The 22,438-nt window shown below is 37.2% G+C and overlaps 1 protein-coding gene across 1 annotated transcript in view; it reads right to left on the bottom strand.

The window, feature by feature from the left end:
- Positions 1 to 22,438, bottom strand: part of LOC140235141 (putative Ras-related protein Rab-33) — a 51,804-nt gene that overhangs the window by 748 nt on the left and 28,618 nt on the right. The window lies entirely within an intron of this gene.

Genomic DNA, 22,438 nt, shown 5'->3' with positions numbered 1-22,438 from the left:
TAAATGAAATATGTTTGTTTACCAACTATGATGATAGTACATTTGTGAATGATGATGTGGTGTATATCAAGGCACAAATTGAAGATTGTGCTTTATTGCTCTGCACAACTCTTATAGCACTTTCAGATGTACTTACGGTATATTCATACGACGTTTGGATATATGACATATTGATATGAGTTCATTCAGACACAACTCCTCATTATCGAATAATCGTATGGCAGCATTTAGACCTCGCGCTCAGTAGAACTTTCATGAGAAGCTCATGAATACGTATGAGTTTTTCCGTTGCACAGTACATTTGTGCAGGCTTTTCGTTTTGTGTTGATACTTCATGCTGGACTATTCTGTAGTAGAGGTCAGGCCCTTAGTGCACGCTGCAAATAAGTCCCACCTACTTATACAATGTACTGATATGAGAGCTTTCAAATGCACAAAAACATTGTAGGATATCTATAGGCTAATCATATGAAATGGTGCTCAAAATATCATTTCAAAAAACATCTAAATTACTGCTACGTATTGAAATGATGTATCGATATGCGGGCATTCAGATGAAAAAAAAAAATTATAAATCCATACGTCAAATATCCGAAGATCATATATATATATATATATTTATAATATATATGTATATTGATACAAAGACTCCCTTGTCTGAAAGGGGGCTAGTCCATGATGGTGACAGACATTATCTATCATACTATATATATATATATATATATATATATATATATATATATATATATATATATATATATATATATATATATATATATATATATATATATAATATATGTGTGTGTGTGTGTGTGTGTATTTATAATATATATATCGATACAAGAACTCCCTCGTCTGAAAGGGGGGTTAGTCCATGACGATGACAGACATTATCTAGCCTTTTTTCTACAGTCTTTCCTGAAAGCTTGAAAGATGTGGTCACTGCTTGAGGATCCAATACACAGCACAAAAGATCCTTAGCATGATCAACTTACTTTAACCCAAAAAGCAGACATATAAATTCATCACATGATTTCATGTCCTTTCACAACATCTCAATATGCACTGATAACTCATGCACACAACTAAGTATGCAAGTTTTCACAGGAGGCCTTTTAAGCTTGGTTACTTCTCAAAGACACTTGATACAGTCACAGGGCAGACTAAGCTATTTAGAATTGATTTCGAGCATTCTCTCAAAGTTGAAAGAAGGACAAAGACTTTATAAACCTCTGCTGAAAACAATGGCTTTTAAAATGATCCTACTTCAAGGAAATCTCCTAACACTAAACAGGGCAATAATCTGAGCATCTGCAGGAAACAAAGAGAAGGTCCAATGATACTGAATCTGCTGTCTTGCAGGGAAAAAAAAAGAAATATTATATGTACAGCTTTGTTTTTCAATAGCAGTCTTAACTCGATGGCATGACCCATAAAGAATGCAAAAAATGACATGGCAATCAATCTTCTTGTTGGGCCATCTCCAACATATTGTAAGTGCCCCAAGGCCATACATTTTATCTGAGTCTTCATCAGTTGGTTAGTCTCACAAACTCATCCTTCCCATTCTTGGATCTGATGTTTTTACACAACATGAAAATGATCTTGCTGCTATGTCCATCCACTGACAAAATCACAATGCATAAACTGCAAAATATTTGATCCTACCCAAAACTGTATGAAATATTGCAAGTCAATACCACTGACTTAATTCAACACATATGTGTGATTATACAAACAGGGCATTTAAAATTATTCACAAGTTTGCCAAAAACCCTGTGTTGTTCATAGGAAAAAAAAAGAAACGTGGCACATGAAATAAACTAAGATAAGATTCTTCACAAAATGACAACTGGCAACAATTGTAATTCATGTTACTTTAACCTTGACACCAGCAAGGCAAGCAACAATTTATTATGCCAGTAAATCAGTTAATGACCAAAACATATGTTATTTTAGTACTGCTTAGTAAGAGCTTTTGGAATATAGCAAGCATCTGTCCACCCATACAAACATACATGCATGCACACACATAAAACATGTATGTCTACAGGATATTTTACTCTGATATTCATAAAACCATATGTTTATCATTTTCATCATGAACTCGCAATCTCAACTGGAGTATAACCCCATAACATCTACAAACACAAAGCACACTGCCATATGTTTTGTCTCCAGTCCTGTAGTTGTACAGTGGCCGCTACAAATCACAGCATCCGACACATTCTACACGTAAATGTCACGCTTGCTGTTCTTACACCACTCGGCGCAGAATTTATAGACAGACTAATCTGTTGGAGACTGCAATCAACCCTGGAACATTCCTAATTTTTAACGGATTAATGGAAGAGAAAACATTCTTGCATGCATGCACATACATGTATGTACAGCTGTACATGTGATGTATGTAGGTACCATACAGGATGAATGTGTTTGTGTGTATGTATATGGTTGTATACGTACATTGTATGTATAATTTCATATGTGTATATAAAATGTATGTTTGCATCCATGGCATGCATGCATATGTATAAATGTGGGTACAATGTGATTATGACTTTGTAATTATGCTAATACGAGTGAAATGTAGTGAGAAATAATGTTCAGTTACATTTTCTTGGATGAGAAACTGCATAAAGTAAAGAGATCTCTCTGAGTTTGGACCTTAAAAGAATGCAGAACCATCTGATTCAAAATATGCACAGAGTCCTGTCATGAAGTCAATCAAATCTACAAGTTTACGTCATTAGACTAGGCATCGGGATGAGAATCAGAGATGGAGGGCACAGAAATTACCCGCAGATGCCTCGACAGATTTTACGAGGTAATACCCTGCACGCCCAACCGTCAATCAAATAGCACTTTACGCACTTTGCAGGGGTAATGATAATGGCGCCAGTTGAACACAGATAAAACAAAAAAGCAAAAATGCATTTAGAATAATCTGGTTTCCCTTCAGAAGTGCCTTGCATCCGTGCTCTATATTTTCAAAGAGAGTGTGAGGGAATTATATCTATACTTAGGACCCAGACAAAACAATTGCTGGTTATTCTTTCTGGCTATCATAAAAATGCAACAAATTTGCACCGTAATGATGACACTGCTGCCTTGCAAAATCACGAGTAATACTCCAGGGGAAAAAAAAAACACCGAAATAAATAAAGATATTCAAACAATAGTCACCACGAGCTAGAATGACAGTAAAACAAAATAAAAAGAGACAATTTGACCCAACAAGTCATTGAGTAATTTTGTTGCAGAAATTATGATCTTTTACCCATTAAATTGGCAACTCTAAATCAGATAATATATCCAATAAATGTTAAAAATAAAAGTTATCTTTTCAAGGAAGGTGGCATCAAGCCACAACCATAAATACAAATTACAACATATTCTCATCCCTCAACTCCTCCACTAGTTTGTATACAAAAACCATTATCAAACAATATTCTAAATTGGCAAATGTGGCAAATACAGCCCCCTTCCCCCTCAAAGCTTACAATACTTTGTAAATTATTAACAAAGCAACAATCTGACAAGTGACAAGTTTATCCATCCTGATTTCATGTAAAAAGGGAAATTCAGTGTGGTGACGTGTTTGGGTCAATGGGGAAACTTATGTCATAATGGCACGATCGTCTTTTGTCATTATGCATACACATGCAATTTTTACTAATATCACAAATTAATGCAAACATGTGGTACTCTTGTGAAAATTATCACATTTCGTGTCTGATTTTTTAAAAACATTTTTACCATTCTATTTGTTTGATTTCACTCCCATGAATCACAGCTTACTCATTCAAAGAGGAGAACTGCGCTTTAATTCCACTCTTCAAGTCTGGTTGATACCAAGAGTTAAACATAAGCGGCCCACGCTACAAACTATGAGATGCAACGCACGAGCTAAATGCGCTTTAAAAGTAGATCTGCCATCATCTACAAGGTCATGGCACTTTTCAGAGAAACTGTTTCTGTCACATGATTATTATGCAGCTTGTAGAACATTCCTCATTTGCTGAAAAATGGTAAATCCCTTGCTGTGTTTACAAACAACAAATCCAGGATAAAGCAAACAAAAAGCAGCAATGAACAAACAAACACACATACATATATACAAACAAACAGAGAAAGTCAATTTATGATAAAAATCCAAAGGAACACACACACACTTTGATCTTTGCCCATTGGCAGCAGCCAACATCAATGTGTTCAAAAAAAAAGAAAAAGAAAAAGAGAGAAATCCATATTTGAAGGCAAAAATGTTTTTCCATATCCCAAAAGGCAAATAACAGACAAGCACATTAAAAAAAAATCACTACACACTCAGGAAATCAATTCCTTGGTAGAAAAAAAAAATCCAAGAGTAAACACATCTGTTTCTTCTTTCTCAGTCCATCAAAAGCACCCCTATATGACCTTTTGTGAAAGCCTGACAAGTCTCCAAAACATGATTTCCTGAGCATGATATTTTTAGAATAACCAGAATCTAAACTCTCAGCTGACTGATAAATGATTGCCACTTGACAGTCTACCACAGAAGTGATTAGAAGGCCAGTTCACAAAATATGCACAGCTGTGAGAAAATAAGTTTTGGAAGTACAAGATGCAGTCAAGGATAGGGGAGATAAGACTTCTGAATGCAATATAGGGTAATCTTATTGCAACTGATTGACAAATTGCCCTACATCGACGTAAATAAGCACTGAATTGAGGGTAATCTTATATTAATATGTTTCATGAAAACAAGAAGTATCAAATTTCAAAATATTCATAGACTTTGACATTCAGACAAAGAGAATGTTTTTCAATTTTGAATCTAAGATGTCATGTTTTCAATTTTCCAACAAATATCAAATTTATCATTTTTCAGCTAAGTCATTTTGAGTTTGCAGTTTTCTGGCGGTCAATGTCCGGAACTTTCTTGCAATGACTTGGTGGCATGTAATGACAAACAAGTTGACAATGTCATGTGGCAAACATGTTGTACATACACACAACACACACACACACACACACACACACACACACACACACACACATGCAAACAAACATACATCACACTTTAAATTGTAAACACAGCTTCTTCTTCTTTTTTTCTCCCACTGCACTGATGTGTGTATTAAAGGGAACATAAACTACAGTGTACATGAGACGTAATGAGAAAGGCTGTCATTCACCCCAGCCATTCTCATTAAGATGGCAATATTGCCCATGGGGCTGGATTGATTAATTTGAATTGGGACAATATGCTTCCATAAATTCCAGTAACTATAAGCACAGTGGGAGGAAGGGAGTGGGAGAGAATAAGCACTTTTATTCTTTCTGTTTTCCCTCGCCCAGGAATCATGGAAAATTCTAAGAAACACATTCTTATTGCCATTTGTACGGGATCCTTGAGATCAATGATCCCAATTCTTTAGAAAAAATGAAATGACTACCAAGGAGGTCTGGAATGCACTTCAGTTTGGAAGGCAATCATTGATAATCCATTCACATTTTGCCTGATGAGGTCATGTACATATTAAGTAGTGATATAAGTTAATGACAAGTTCCCTTTTAAACTGAAGAGAGAGAGAGAGAGAGAGAGAGAGACGTAATGACTTAAAGGACAAGTTCACCTTCATAAACATAAGGATTGAGAGAATGTAGCAATATTAGTGGAACACATCGTTGAAAGTTTGAGGAAAATCTGTTCAAAAGTTATGAATTTTTGAAGTTTTTGTGCAGTCACTGCTGGATGAGAAGACTACTGCAGTGGATGATGTCACATGCGTACAACAATATAAGGAAAATATAAAGAGAATTTCACAAATTTCATCTTTTGAAAAAAGTACACATTCCCCTGACTCGTTACTGACATATGTTATGGGTAATATCATTCCCATTGCCTTTAGAAAGAGGCAAGTCAAGTCCTCTTTTATTATGCGAAAAAGTGGAAATATGTTGAATTTTCTTTACATTTTCTTTATACTGTTGTACTCATATGACATCACGAGCCTTAGTAGTCTCCTCATCCAGCGGTTGCAACACAAAAGTTTTAAAAATTCATAACTTTTGCATCGATCGTCCAATTTTCCTCAAACTTTTACTGATGTGTTCTACTAATATTGCTACATTCTCTTAATCCTTATGTTAATGAAGGTGAACTTGTCCTTTAACCTACAATCATATGCCTTTTGAATATCAATTTATTTCTCTGAATACTGTTTTTATCTTTGCTATGCAAGAGAAGGGAAGAAAAAAAAAGAGTGAAAAAGTCTCTGACTGGATTATCAAATTTTCCTTGTACTTACAGTCTGCCTGTGGGCAGGTATTAAAGATAATATAAAGTTTTGGTAGTACCTCAAAAGTTTCCCTGAATTTCCTTGTCTTAGTTTGTGTTTCAGGTTAAAGTACCTTTCATATAACTAACACTGTGAGACTTACTCGCCCCAAAGTGCTCTCATGTCTTAGTATATCATGCAATAATGGTTTCGTACCAGAGCCGCCGCCATACGGCGGCGGCGAGGTAGTACACGTATTGTGCGAAACCATTATTGCATGATAACTGCGACCAGCAGCGTGCAGACCCATATGCATACTGTGTAGCTAACTGCGACCAGCAGCCCCATACGCATAGCTAAATGGGGCTTCGCATTGTAGCTTACAGGATCATGACAGATTTAGTATCGCGGGTAAATATCAACTTAAAATCCAAAAATTTCTTCAATTTGAAGACTTACCAGTTAAGTTGAAGCATTGAAAACAGGCTTTGGGCAACGTTTGGTTTTGCCAATAGTCCCTTTCTGTTCGAATTGATGACTGAATGTGACTCGGTCGAGAGGACCTTGGGAGAGCTACACTGAATTGACGGCCAGCGCATGCGCACACAAACATCTTATCCGTTCATGGATTTGAAATTTGTTGGCATGTGATGCGTGCGTATGCGCTGGCCGTAGTAATCAGTGTATGTAGCTCTCCCAAGGTCCTCTCCACAGAGTCAAATTCAGTCATCAATTCGAACAGAAAGGGACTATTGGCAGAACCAAACGTTGCCCGAAGCCTGTTTTCAAGACTTCAACTTAATTGGTAAGTCTTCAAATTGAAGAATTTTGTGGATTTTAAGTTGATATTTACCCGCGATACTAAATCTGTCATGATCCTGAATGCTACAATGCGAAGCCCCTTTACGCTATGCGTATGGGGCTGCTGGTCGCAGTTAATTGCATGATTACTAAGAAATGAGAGCACTTTGGGGCGAGTAAGTCTCACAGTGTTAGTTATATGATAGACTTTAACCTGAAACACGGAAATTCAGGGAAACTTTTGAGGTACCATAAGTTTTTTATTATCTTTAATCTAGGCTATCCATATACTCATGTACATGCTTTGACTAATAAAGAAATAAATTATTATATCAAAATAACTGTTGCAGACCTACAGCTGGATTGCACATGGCTTTCTAATAGTCATTGATACAATGACCACACCAGATTGTAAATTATGAAATACTGTCAAACAAGCAAGTTAGTGTGCTCAGCTGGGTAGACGATAGTGTCACATGTAACAAGTCACAAAATTTGGGTACTTTTATTTTTGCACTAGTTTCTTGTCGCATGAAATGTGCGAAAAATTTTATACCACAAAAATTTCCTCTTTTACGGTAGGTAAACTCATGGTTCGTGACTTAAAGCCATAGTAACTGTTAGATCAGCAGTAGCAGTGGCAGAAGTAGTATTTATAAGAAAATATGTATGTAATATTAAAAATAAAGATAATATTACTATCGATAATGGTAATGAGAAGAAACTGAAGTAATTTGCCCATACTAACCTGTTTCCATGTTACATCACTGCTCTAACACAGTTGCTTATTATTATCATAATCCCAGAGTTGCTGCCAACTGATTTTTAACCTGGGTCAAGAAGGGATTTGCGTAATAATGCCAACATATTCTTCAAGGATTTGATTCATTTCCATCTGAGAAGATGGCTGGATAGCCCATAATTCAGCTACGTTAAGCTGGTCTTCCATGGGGTCCAGTTGGGTGTGAGGTGGGACCACTTCACTGGGTTAAACACCCTGCTCTTTGCGATGAATGAATGAAGCGGGATCTTTTACGTGCATGAGTTGTTACTCTCTCTTACACGGGACCTCCATTTTATGTCCTATCCGAGGGACAGAGTGTTTTGCCTCTTGCTAGAGGGGACGGTATGCTTACACACAACATTGCTCAGTCCAGACTCGGGTTCGAACCCGGGCCGCGTAATCGTGAGGCAGACGTGCTACCGACTGAGCCAACTCACCGCCCTTTGCTGACTTCAAACTGGGAATTCCCATGTGTAAAGGTAGAACAGTAAGTTTCTCCATTCATTCAGGTTGATTCAGGATTTCAGAAAGATCAGAGAAACATGAGGTGAAAATTGTGGTTAATGTCATGTGTCACCCTCGTGAGTAGAACTATTTAACAAGTCCTTATATCAAAGAAATAGTATTAAAAAAAACAGTAAAACCAACTCTACAAAAATTCATTTTCCTCAGCCATTGACAAAGCACTTGGCTCAGCTTTTTCAGAAGGCACATAGGAAAAAAAGAATACCCTAACATATCTCAGTAAAAGGTCAAAGCATTCTTACTATCAAGGAAAAAATAAAGACTTCATCAAATGTTTACTAAGTGTGTCACCTACAACTTTAACTCTCTTATTGGCTATGTATCCACAAAACATGCTTGAGGAGAAATTTCCCCTTTATTATATTCAAGCAGTCATTATCTTGTCTACAGGTAAACTACCATTTCTAATCAAAGCCAACATCTAATCCACAATAATGAGCACTGACTCCCTGGAGGAATATTAAACGTACAACATTTCATCAGACGGGAAATCGCCAAATTTAAATTGAGTCTCCTGAAGCGTCATGCAAATTGTGTACAAACTTTTTTCCCCCTTCATTCCAGAGTTCATTGAACTATTGCTTTACGTAGCCCCATCCCATTATCTTCCAGCTGATAAAACTGACTTCCGATTGTAATTGCCTGCTCAACCATGAAGGCAAGATTACCTGGTACAAGTTTGTATGTATACACAGTAGCTGTCTACAATGACTGACCTAGTCTAGGTACCACAAAAATATTATAAAATCTAATATCACAGGACTGTTCCATTATACTGCTCAGTGTAGTCTGATGTCATTACTGGAGGGGAAAAAAAGAATGAAAATTGAGTGATTGGACTGCCAAGCATGTATGACTGAGATGCCGCATCTTCTTAGGTGATCAATGTTCAGCGCCATAAGTGTGATCCTTCATTTGCATTTTGATGAAGTTTAACGATGTTGACCTGTAACCAGGCCTGTAATGTCCTTTGCATGAAGAAGATCATTCACATTGATTTTTCTATCTTTCACATCTAATCACAGTCTATTTGCACTTTTGTACATGAAGTTTAATAGTAAATATACTTAGCAAAAGTTCAGTGACCTCTAACTTTCAAATATTTATACCTCTAACCTCTGCCACTTCCTTTAAAGTTATTCAATTATCTATTTCCCTTCCTATCTAGTTACACTACCAGTGGCAACCCTCACTGAAATTATCTATGGCTGGAAACATAAAAAATGGCACTGGTGGTTAAATTTCAGTGACTTATGTCATGACAGTCTGAAACATCCTTTGCCGGTATCATAATATATTGATCAGTATCTGTAGTAGTCCCATGAATTTTCATCTGCTTTGAAACACCTATTCATAAATGCTGTGCATTCAGTTTTGTTCAAGAACCATGATGATTAGTAGTTTTGTTGTGTGTAACCAAAATGCATATCATGATAATCTACCCTACTTTCTATAGTCAGAACCACATATCTCAGAACAGCTATACAACAGCAATCACAACATCTCCATTCAAATATGGCATTCCAGGGCTCTGTTTCATGAAGAGTTATAAATGATCATATAGTTAATTTCTGTGATAAGTCTATCAATGGCAGCCTGTGTAGTAAGGAGATTTATAATCGATTATATCTTTTGATAAAATAGGGCCCAGTAATCATTTCTTGCTGTTATGCAGGAGGTAACCATATTCAATTTAATACATATTTTGTAAAGATGCACCATAATGTAGCCAATTTCCTAATTTGTGCAAGGTGGTTGACAAAGAAAACTTCTCAGGTGAGCAAAAGAGAAATGTTTGAATAAATGATTGCACACCACTGTTTAAATGTTACGCATCTTCAAGGGTGGTTAATGTTTACACTGTGCAAAGACATTTCAGTCTGTCAAGTCAAGCTTAAATGTCAAAGAGTGCCTCCCACTAAATGCAATAGGAAGAAATTGATTATATTGAACCAATGCACGGAATGCCTGAAAGACTTTAAATGCACTGGTCAGGCCCAGTGCATTGTAGCTGAAAATGCCTCTCAGAAACCTAAAAGACTACGTGCAGTTGATAGAGAAGTTAGCTTACTCACACACAACATGGAAAATTTCGATTTCTCCTGCGGAAAAAGAAAATTCTTCACTTTCATGTGAGCACAGAAATATGGTAATCTCACCTTCCAGACATTTTATGACTATTTGCTTTATGTATATATAAATATGAAACTCTCTTAGATTTCTTGATGTAATGGCACACATGCCGGGAGCTCATCAAACTTTGCTCATAAGGCAAGGCATTGCAATATGGGGCTTTTTGGTTACTGTACGAGCTGAAATTTTCGCGGTGGCCTTATTTTCGCGAATTTCTCGAGTCGCCTACGAACAGCGAAAATAACAACGCGCGTATAACTAAGTTCAGTTAGACCCTTGCAACCGCGAAATTAACAACACGCGAAAATGTCCGCAAAGTAGCAATTCGCGAAAATATCTGTATGCAAAAATTTCAGCTCGTAGAGTATGCTTATTTTTTCTGACTTACATGTAAATCTCCATGCCTGTTTGAAATAGCAGGATGGTGACAGAGAGAACAAAGAAAACATTGTGAAAGATAATTCTGGAGACGGTCATAACACTTCTGTAATGATATTATGCAATTCACGAAAGACCCCGTTTACAGTGCGTGGCCGGGCTCGGCCGCGGCTCGGCTGTGGCCGAGCCTCGCAATTTTGTCCGTTTATACTGCTGGGCTCGGCCGCGCTTTTAATTTAAACCTTTCAATATTTTGTTGTAGTGGCGCTCTGCTTGTAAACAAATGCAATTTGGTATTGTCTGGTTTTCAGACCCTTTGCCAACTGAATTCTGTGGCGACGAAGTTGCCGTTCGGGCAAAGGCCTTTGCCGAAGGAAAAAATCTTTTGCAGGACAAAACCACCTTAGACTGTACTAGTTTTCGACGTTTAGGGGGTTAATATCCTAAATAGCGAAGTAGTACAGGCAGAGGGTTTGGAAGCCAGACTAAAATTGGCCGCGCATTAGGCCCAGTTTGCGTTTACACCAAGAAAAGGCCGGGCTCGGCCGCGGCTCGGCCGTGGCCGAGACCATGTGCACCTCCAGAGCGTGGCCAAATACGAGGCCAATTTTGGCCTCGCATTTGGCCCTTTGCGCGTTTACACTGAAATGAAGGTGGGCCGAGTCTCGCACTGTAAATGGGGTCTTAGAGAATTTTTGTGGTTATGAGAGTAATGCTGCAAAGAGTAGCCACTGCTATTCGGCATCAATGAATCGCAATGGACAGTTGTTCGATGGAATGGGTCATCATAGTGACTATACACTGCAGGATGGTAAAAACACAAAAACAAAACTGAAAACAGAATAAACAAAAAACACAAACAAAAAAGATTTTAACATCACATTGTATTTCAGAGGATATACACACAGATTCGCACCGTAGCTTTGCCATGAAATAATATCCATAATTCATATTGTGAATCACTAAGGGAATCCTGACCTAAGATGATAGCAATAATGATAATAATGATAATAATAATAGCTAAAACAATAATGATAAGAATAACAATAACAATAACAATGACAAAGTCCATAATGATAAAGCTTGCAATGAAACAAATCATGCTTTATCATCATCAAGAGGAGAAAGAAAGCAGCAATGCCCCTGTACATCTCACAGATGTTAAGTTTCAGTTTTTCCTTTTTAAAAAAGGATCATTTGCAAGGGTGAAATGAATGCTCTCCAAAATGCATCGACAGGACAGCCGTAGTAGCCTGGTAGCAGAGGATGACTGCCAGTCCCCCCCCCCCCCCCCCCCCCTTCCTCCTTGGAGCAAATTGTGCTGGAATCTAATTTGTCACCTCCACACCCTCCAAGACACAGCACAGGGCTGATCGAGTGAAAGAGATGCCTACCCTGGGCTCTCACTCCCATATGGAAGCAATATCTCTGCCCTATTCCTTATCATGTCCGATAAAGTCTGATTATGAGGCCTTGTGATTGGTTGATTAATTGATTTTTTTTTTTTCTGGAAGCAGCATATAAATCCACAAAAAAAAAAAAAGAATAGCTATAAATGAAATGTGTGCACATTTATACATTATGTATTTTTCAATTCAAATGCAAAAAAGTCATACTATAAGTAAATTCAACATACACACACATTACATTATTGGGCTGAAGGTCCATATTTTCTGTTCAATAAAGCATTTCCTCACTTAAATGCTACAAAAAGAATAATGATAAAATGTCACAATCTCATTAAGATATTTCTGTGAAGCAACTTGTACAATATACATCACCTGTTGCCTCTTGATTTATTTTCTGGTCATTCAAAGATTACCTCACTAAAATGCTATAGAAAAATTGACAAAATGTCACACTCTCTGTGGTGAAGTATATTTCTGCGAAGCATAATGCTTCACAGAAATATACTTCACCAGTAAGAGTGTGATTTAACTATTTCCATACTTCACCTGTTGCTATGCCACCTTCCGTACCAAAAATCTTGAACTAAATAAATGTTATTATTGTCTGAGCTGACAAATCTTGTATGACTATTATTGCAGAGATTGTTCACCAAACGAAGCTGAACAACATACAGTGAAGTGTCCCCCCACACACAAGACTAAGCAAGACGTCGGTGGCCTTTTCGGTTGTTGGGTCTGTTGTTTAATCAGTGTATACACAGACCCCGACCAGGGGAGTCATGTGACCAATGATTGTCGGACATAGGAAGCATGTTGTCATGGCGACAGCAGGGACCGGGAGACGGCAATTCTCTCCAGACCATGCCTCTTCACGTCTAATCAGGGAGGTTCATCGCAAGGGGTGAGCACAAGCTCTGACCAGACGCATAGAAGAGTGGAAGATAGAAAGATAGACAGACAGACAAACAGACAGACAGACAGAGTGGAAAAAATGGAGCACACAGAGATCAAAAAAAAAAAAAAAAAAAATCAATCACGGCCTGTTACAGTGGGTTAAAGCACACTCTACAATTGTTTTTCCGAATGCAACTTGTCTATATCAAAACAAAACTTTAAGATCATGAAGGTACACTTGAAAACAATTTGATACAAATGGATCTACTTTCCTTTTTAAACAAAAACAAAGAAGATATCAGGTGAAGATTATTGTACGCTGTGTAGTGCATCACACCATAGTCGAATCTGCTCTTTCCTTCCTCTCTGCGCTGGGCTTTGCAGAATGGATGGGGTGTATGTTTGAGCTCGCTCCTTCTTGATGAATACTAGCAAAGTCTTTGCAATATGCAGGATTCTTTAACACATCATTATGGATCTACCTAAAACGAGCTCCTCGTCCCTGCGCTTTCTCACGCCATGCATATTTCACGAGATGCTAACTCCGGCAGTATCGTCGAGTGTGGGGCATAAGAGATATGCAGAGATTTCACTTGTGGGAGCGGGGGTGATCCTCCGAGAGGGGGAGGGGAAGCACAGTCACTTCGAAGGCAGAAGAATGAACAAACTTAACACATGGATGAGGCAGCTCACTTTACACAAGCAGAGTCAAGAGATAAAGGCACCTGTACAAGAGAGCGTTAGGTGTCATGTGTGTGACATTCAATGTTTATCTAGATGGAAACAGAATACACAATTTACAAGTGAATTAAAAACAAAATGCAAAATTAACTACAAATGTCGCTGTGGCGACTGGTATGCCTCCGCCATAATGCATGGTTCTCCTAATAGGTCTATAGTACAATGTCTTGACAATGTGGGATGACAGTTTCACATAATTGGCGAAATATTGAAAAGACAGGTTTGTCACAAATGTGATGAATGTTCACTTTCCTTGAACTAGGTTTGCTATATATTGTCTTAGAGTTCCGGTACGTGTATTTGGGGATTAGAGGATTTTTTACTTGACTTTGATCCTTTTATAAGTTTATGCATGGAGTAATTTTCAAGGTAGGGAGAAAAAGTGTAATTTCAATATTAAATAGTAAATGATTTGCATTTTAGCCTGGCCTTTGACCCTATGACCCTTAAATTTCAAAGAGAATCACTGTCAGTTAGAACATGCATTAATACTTCCTATTTACTAAGTTTCATGATGATACCTTGAGTCACTTTCGAGATATGGAGGAAGTAGTGAAATTTAGCTCTTCCACTTGAGCTGTGACCTCTGACCTTTGACCTTTTTGGCAAGAAACTTCACAGAGAATCTCTATTGGGTAATACATGTATACATCAAGTTTTAAGAAAAATCCTGCTGGCATTGCATAAGTATGAGGGAAATACTATTTTGAGGAGTTGACCTTGATCTTTGACCCATGACCTTTCACCCCTGACCCCCAAATTCCCTAGATAATCACTGCCAATCAGTACATGAATATGTACCAAGTTCCATGAAGATACCTTGAACCATTGAAAAGATATGGAGAAAAAAAGTGAAATTTTAACATTTTCATGTGACCTTTGACCTTTGAACTTTGACCTCATGATCCAAAACTCTCTTCGGGGAATCTTCATGTGGTAGTACATGTATACACTAAGTTTCAAGAAAATACCTTCAGGCATTGCATACTGTAGATATGGGGGAAATAGTGAGATTTTGAGCATTTGACCTTGACCTTTTGACCTTTGACCTTAAGCATGGACACCCAAAAGTTGATAGGCACAACTTTACCCACTCATACATATACATGCCAAGTTTCATTAGGATACCTAACAGTTTTTTAGTTATATGCTGTCCACAAAATTGATTACGGACGGACGGACAACCCGAAAACAAAGCCCCCGGCAACACTTCGTGGCATAACAAGCTAATTAGTCAATTTTATAGATTTTTACTAAATGGTCAACACTAAAGAGAATTAATCACTATTTTGACACTATACACATTGTTGAAAGTCCATGGCAAGGAAAGGCCTACAGAAAAATAATCTTGTGTATAATGACAGCAAGATTAAGTCTGCTACTACTTTTATTCCTTTCAACTGACTTCACTTTCTTCAGGAAATACATTTGATAAATGACATTCAATGCACGTCACCTCTTTTTTTCATGACTGTAAGGTTTGAATAAACTTTTGTGGATGCAATGCTTTTCCTTATCTACATTAATCCAAAATGAGGTGGGGGGGGGGGGGAAGAATTCCCCGTAAGTGCACATGGCCAAGGCTGTAATACCTCAAGGATGCAGTTATGCGTTCCAGGGAAGGCATACTTCAGAATTTGCCATGAAACGTGAACAGCACATGAATTATTCGAGCGACATATAATGCGCCGCCGAATACACACGTGAGATTGCTCCGACAGGGAGTGCTGACACTCCCCTGTGACTTGCGGTGCACACCTACAAGCTCCTTCATGTGTAAGTTCAAGGCCTCTGGCCTACCATGAAAATGACCGAGACTGCATTGAAGCTCCCACCTCAGAGCATTCATGACAGGTGCTGCACTCAATTTGCATTCATTCCTGGGCTCTACAAAGATATCCCGACACTGGAAATCTTGCAGATCTCCATCTTGTGCCCATGTCACAATACATCAATTTGGTCATAATTTACCAATTGCAGATGAAACAAAAACCCAGCTTTAGTGCTTCAAAATAGTTCTAAAATGTGAGTTAGGGATAGAAACAACCACAGTAAAATTTTAATCAGGATAAGCAATTAAATATTGTTGAATATACTAAAAGTGAACAATAGCTATAATAAAAGTTTTTCTAGACTAAACCACCTACAGTTATGGTTATTGAGAGAAAGAGTGATATCTCCTTATATTTTAGGTTTTATTGCAAAATATTTATATGATAGGATATTTTGTGATACAACTGACGTACACATATATATGCATCAAATGTGATAACTCAAACATTTTTAGAATCACTGCTCTCAAAGGTAAACCGTACAATACCTCTAATGCTGTCAAAGTTTTCTTCTTTCTTTTCTTACTTTGATGTGATATCTGAGCACAGACAGAAGGTTAAACAGCATTAAACTTAAAAGTCCTCAAGCAGGTGTATGTCACAGAAATGAGACAATGATTCTCATCAGTGTTAGATCACTGGCCAAAGAAAATTTATTCCTCTTTTTTACATGAGACATGCACATGGCATGACCTTTGACCTCAGTCAGGTGCATGCTTACAGGTGCCCTATAAAACCAGAGGATCTTGCTCAACACAAATCGTAATACTTTAATGACATTATATCATCAATATGATTATTTAATGCTATACTCAATTCTACATTCAATACTACACTCAGAAATACTGCTAAAAAGTATTATTCAGTGTAAGCTGCATACAAACATTCTGTACAGCCAGCGCTAAACCACAAACCATATCAATTGCAGTTTACCGAACATGAGCAGCTCGACAATATTCCTACAGCCCTGTCAAATAAGGCACGAACAGGTATAGCAAACAATACTTGACTCGGCATGGGCCATTTCATTGGAATGGCGGGAAAAGAGTACCCCCCCCCCCCAACATTACAAAATGTGATATTTGTAATACTTGTTTGGACAGAGATTTCTCCAGATGGGCAGGAGGACGCAAATGTTAATGATCCTACTGCCCCATGCAGCAAAATTAATGATCCACAAAAATGCCTGTGCACAGTTTACCATCATTCCAGCTTTGGAAGAACAGTTGATTTTATTCCATGTTAATGAAGTAACTGATTGAATGGTCATATTGGATTTGAAATTTTTTTTAGACCATTGCTTTTTTCCCCTTGGCTGAGCAAGAGCTACAGTCATATCAATCATCTGACACAAAATACTAAATACATGCATACAAATATATAAAAATGCATCCACATATCGATACATCTGCATGATATAATGATGTTCTACAGATAAATATTGTATACTACCCAAGTACACACTTTTAACACTCGTGTGCCTGTCTCTGGCATAGGTATATTACCCCTGCCGTGGACCCCAGGAATGATTATGTGGAAAGAAACTGTCGACCTCATGCTCTTCTTTACACCTGATTTCATGCATTCATGCTTCAGACTATCCCATATCCCCTCCGAATGAGGGATTCATTTCACATGCATTTCCTCTTATTCTACTCTTTGTCCAACTGATCCACAGTCCAACACACCCATTCAGGAGCTGGGGACATCTACAGGGAGATAGCAACTCATTTTACCAACCACGTAGCTGGAATCCTAGCAGTGACAGGACACATTTAAAGGCATTTTAACCCTTTCAAGGCACGATGTCCATTACGATGCCGTGGGTTAAACCTGTGCTAGCAGTGCTACAAGGGTTAATTAATGTACATACACACACACACACACACACACACACACACACACGCACTAATCTCTGGGGATGGAAGAGACATTAATATCATGTCCTGGGCAGTTTAAAGGGATAGTAAAGCTTTGGTTGAGATGGGACTTCAGGTTTTCAACTTTTTGTGAGGTAATCAGAAACCTCTTATAATATTATATGGAAGAGCATACAATTTCAAGAGGAATTCATAGTTTATTTGATGAAAATTGGTTTTGAAATGGCCGAGACATACAAAAATAAAGAGGTCCTAATAACAGGTGGAACCCATCTTTTATAAGGACCACTTTGTTTTACTTTGCTTTTTTATATCTCTGTCATAGTCACTAATTTTGAAATAGTGAAAATGAACATTTTCACTCAAAATTCACTCCAATTTCACTCGAAACTCACTCTTTTTTATTATTCACTCCTTCAAGAGTGAAGATTTTTACTCTTCAAATTTTAGAGCTTACCTGTACATACATCTATCTTTCTGTCTTTTGAAATGAATTTAATTCAGGTTAGGGAATTTTCAAGAATTGCATGTGTTCATAAAATAGTAGTCATATTTGTTTATAAAAATGTATAATATGCAAATAAGAAGAGTTAAAAAAAAAGTCATCACCTCACAAGCCCCCGATACACATGCACACACATTCCGTCTATTGAAATGAAGTCAAAGAATTATTCATCATATCAACTGAATGCAGAGTTGTAGAATCTATGCAATGATGATTTTGTAATGGACAGGGGGCTGTTCTTGTTTAAAGATACAAAGATAAGTATAGGGAAAATTTAAAGGAAAATTCAGTGTATCTTCATTTTTAACAAATATTGAATTTGACCTACAATGTACCTCTTTCAAAAGGCGGGTGGAATGTTACTCTTAAAATATTCCATGACAAGTTGAAGGAGTGCATAATAATGTTTCATAAAGAAATGAAATTTCATGGAATTCTTCCTATATTTTTTCATACTGTTGACCTACTGTGACAAGTTGAAGGACAACTACTGTGACAAGTTGAAGGAGTGCATAATAATGTTTCATAAAGAAATGAAATTTCATGGAAATCTTCCTATATTTTTTCATACTGTTGACCTACTGTGACATCACAAAGTGTTGTAGTCTTTTTATCCAGTGATGATGGCACATGGATTTCTGCAAAACTTTAAAAATTCATAACTTATGAACAGATTGTCTGACTTTCCTCAAGCTACACTAATTAATGTGTACTACTAATATTTTTGTATCAATTGAATCCACATGTTTATTTGAGGCAAGTTCCCCCTTTAAAGTATCAACCAAAGCATGATTTCTATAATACATGCAAATTTACAGCCTAGTAACCCAGATATTTGGTAATATCATTGCTTTTTTAATACCTTATTTGCATTGTTATTATACTTTGTTGTGACTTATATTACTTTTTATGCAGAAACATAATCATACAATGTGTAAAGATGCCACTACTCTCTCATGTTTATCTTAATTAAATCATTCTATATTTGATTAAACTCTATCTACATAGTATGTACAAAGGCCAACTTGAACATAAATGTGAAATTACACTTAAACATGTGTTAATTGCAACATAATCTCCTCTTGTAAGTCTCTTGATATTTTCAGACTTCTTTAGCACTCAGTCATTCATATTTCTGTTATTTTTTTTTTTCTGGTTGATATGATCTCATCTCCACAGCCCATGTCTAAACTGCTACCTAATAAAAACTCTCATACTTGAAACTAACTAAAAAATTTGATATCACATTTGTTGTTTCATGATGTAATTCAATCAAGCTTGGCTAACTACAGTAGTGTACACACCACATGCACTTATACAAATTTGTCTACATGGGTAATTCCATGAAGTTGGGGCACAAAGTGTTACATTCTAGCATAACTCAACACTAATTATGCTATACATATATTGTTTATAGGCTTTACATTTGTATTGAGACCATACATTTTCCTGGAAATTTTGTGCCATTCAGACTCAATTTTGATGAAGTTATTTTTAAAAAATGTAACGGTGTCCTGTAGCATCGTGACGTGTCCATGTAGCATCGTGATAGTTAAAATCTGGTCCTAAAAGACAAATCAATGCAATTAGCTTGACCAAAATTTGATATAATATGCATAATTACTCAATTAGTCAGATAGCTAAATATCTTTACTCTCCATTCAACAGTCTTACTTTTACAAGAAAATTACAAAAAATGTCACTATGCTACGCGGTGTCCACCAAATGTAACAAAAAAGGACACCGCGTAGCATCGTGATACATTTTGTAATTTTCTTTTAAAATGAAAACTCTGTACAGGAAATTTGAGATATTTAGCTACCTGACTAATCTAGTAAATATGCATATTACATCAAATTTTGGTCAAGCTGATTGCCATAATTTGTCTCTTAAGACCAAATTTTAAAATATCACGATGCTACATGGACACGTCACGATGCTACAGGACACCGTTACATATTGTTTAATAACTTCATCAAAATTGAGTCTGAATGGCACAAAGTTTCCAAGAAAATGTGTGGCCTCAATGCAAATGTAAAGCCTACTAACAATAAATGTATAGCATAATTAATATTGAGTTATGCTGAAATGTATTTTTCAAATATCACGATGCTACATGGACACTGCCCCAACTTCATGGAATTACCCAAATGTACTTTGAGCCTCAGAGTATAACCACTAAAGTGATGCATTGCCAATTTAAATGTACTTCCTGCTTTAATTGAAAAAACTCTACTAAATTGCCAACTGAAACTGTACACTATCCTAAGAAACTAAAAATAAAGAGATAAATATCAATTAAGTTTTGTGGCAGCTCCTGTACAAATCTGATATGATATGCAGACAGACGGAAGGACAGAAAGACGGGCCAACAGACAACCCCGAAAACATAATGCCTCGAGCAACACTTTGTGGAGGAGGCATAAAAACTGAGAGCTATAGAGAGAGTGCAGGAAGGGAGAAGCAGGAAGCAATCCAGAAGGAAAACAGACGAAGATTGAAAAGGCGGAAGAGAGAAAGAGTGAGATAGTTAGAGGGAGAAGGAAGAAGAGAACAGAATAATGAGTGATAATTGTACAATTAAGATAGAATGATATGATTTTGAATCAAACATAGCATTCTAATTTGTTCGTGAATACATGTATAAGTTTACTTCTTTGTGGCAATGTATCTGTAATGGTTTAGTATATCCTTGTATTACGTAAACATATAGGTTCTACGTTGTAACATCTTTTTACGATACTGTGACGCAAGCCTGTCATGAATTTTGTCTGCCCGTATGATTATTAGCAATATCATCACCGACGACTGACCAATGACCCTCGGCATAAGCATTTTATCACTTATTACAACTTTGATAAAAATCAGTAACATGGCAAAGTTATCACATGACTGCAAGAGAAATAGTCATCTGAAGTTTACTGATCACTGAGGGATTTCTTTAAAGTCATTTTCCATCTTATTCTGTGTTTCAGTCATCCACCGGCATAGAAAACTTTTAAAGTAAACAAATACTTGTAGACCCAGAAAGGATTCAATGATGCAAACCATAGTCTTGACCTAGACGTATTCACATACATGAAGTTCTTGGGCAGAAATTGCCAACATCTAACTGGTCACATGCCTAATTGCCTAATTAAAAGCACTGGCCCCTGTGCATCAGTCGTCCTATATATTATATACTGTAAAACATGAAATTTTTGCGGCATACAATTTTCATGAATTGGAGCCGACAGCCTTTTTCGCAGCATGAAATTTTCGCGAGTTGCCTCTAACATTCATTGCATATAGTGTAGACAAGAACTTTTGCATTCATTTGAATTTCACAAATCTTGGCGCTCGTGGAATTAAAATGCATTATAAATTCCTTATTTTACAGTATGTGTACCACTGTCTACTCTGTACTGCATACAAAATTTTCACATACACACACACACACACACACACACACACATACAAGTCTCTCTTCCAAACACTTATGTGGTATAAATAATCAGGCAATACTTTAGTCTCCATTGTAGACTCTGTTTACATAGTTGAAGTCAGTAAATTTCATTGCAAAACATGTTTCAACAGGGTAGATATTCTACATGATTGTCATAACTGACAATATTTGGTCTTCCATTTAACATGTTCTGATTTATAAGCACTGTAGTAGTCTTCAAACAAGATCTTTGTCATTAAACCGTTTATCTCTCCGTGCCAACAAAAAGTCTATCATGTATTCAATATTTGTATGTGGCGTCAAAGGCCAATCCACTTCAATATCTAATGCTCAAATTAAAGGCAGTGAAGATTAACATACAAAATGAATTATCATCTAAAGGAACTCCACAGTACTGGCTGAGGTGAGGGTTCAGCTTGTTACATTTTGTGAGATAATTAGAAACCACTCGTTAGCCGGGTTCACACGTACACCAATTAGCGGGATACAAATCTCGAGATTTGCATCGCGATCGTCATCCCGAGTTTTTTGCACGTGTGGACAGAAAAAACCCAAAAATTAGCGGGATAAGCATCGCGATGCTAATCCCAAGAAATCTTGCGCTGGTTCATCAATTAGCGGGATAATTGGCCTCGCGCTGGTACGTGTGAACGGTCGGGATTAGAATCTCGAGTTTTTACATCCCATCATGCAATGCGCACATCACAACAGCGAGGCCTCTGCGAAGAGGTCCTTCACCTCTTTGGAGCACAACAACAACAGCGCGCGAACCACACCATTGACGCGTAAAAGACAATGGACAAAGTAAAGTGCGCGCAGGCAGTGATAGAGAAGGGCGCTGC

This window comes from Diadema setosum, chromosome 11, assembly GCF_964275005.1.
Source record: "Diadema setosum chromosome 11, eeDiaSeto1, whole genome shotgun sequence".
Taxonomy (NCBI): Eukaryota; Metazoa; Echinodermata; class Echinoidea; order Diadematoida; family Diadematidae; genus Diadema; species Diadema setosum.
Note: the sequence above shows the minus strand (reverse complement) of the source record. Positions and strands in the feature narration are given on the sequence as shown.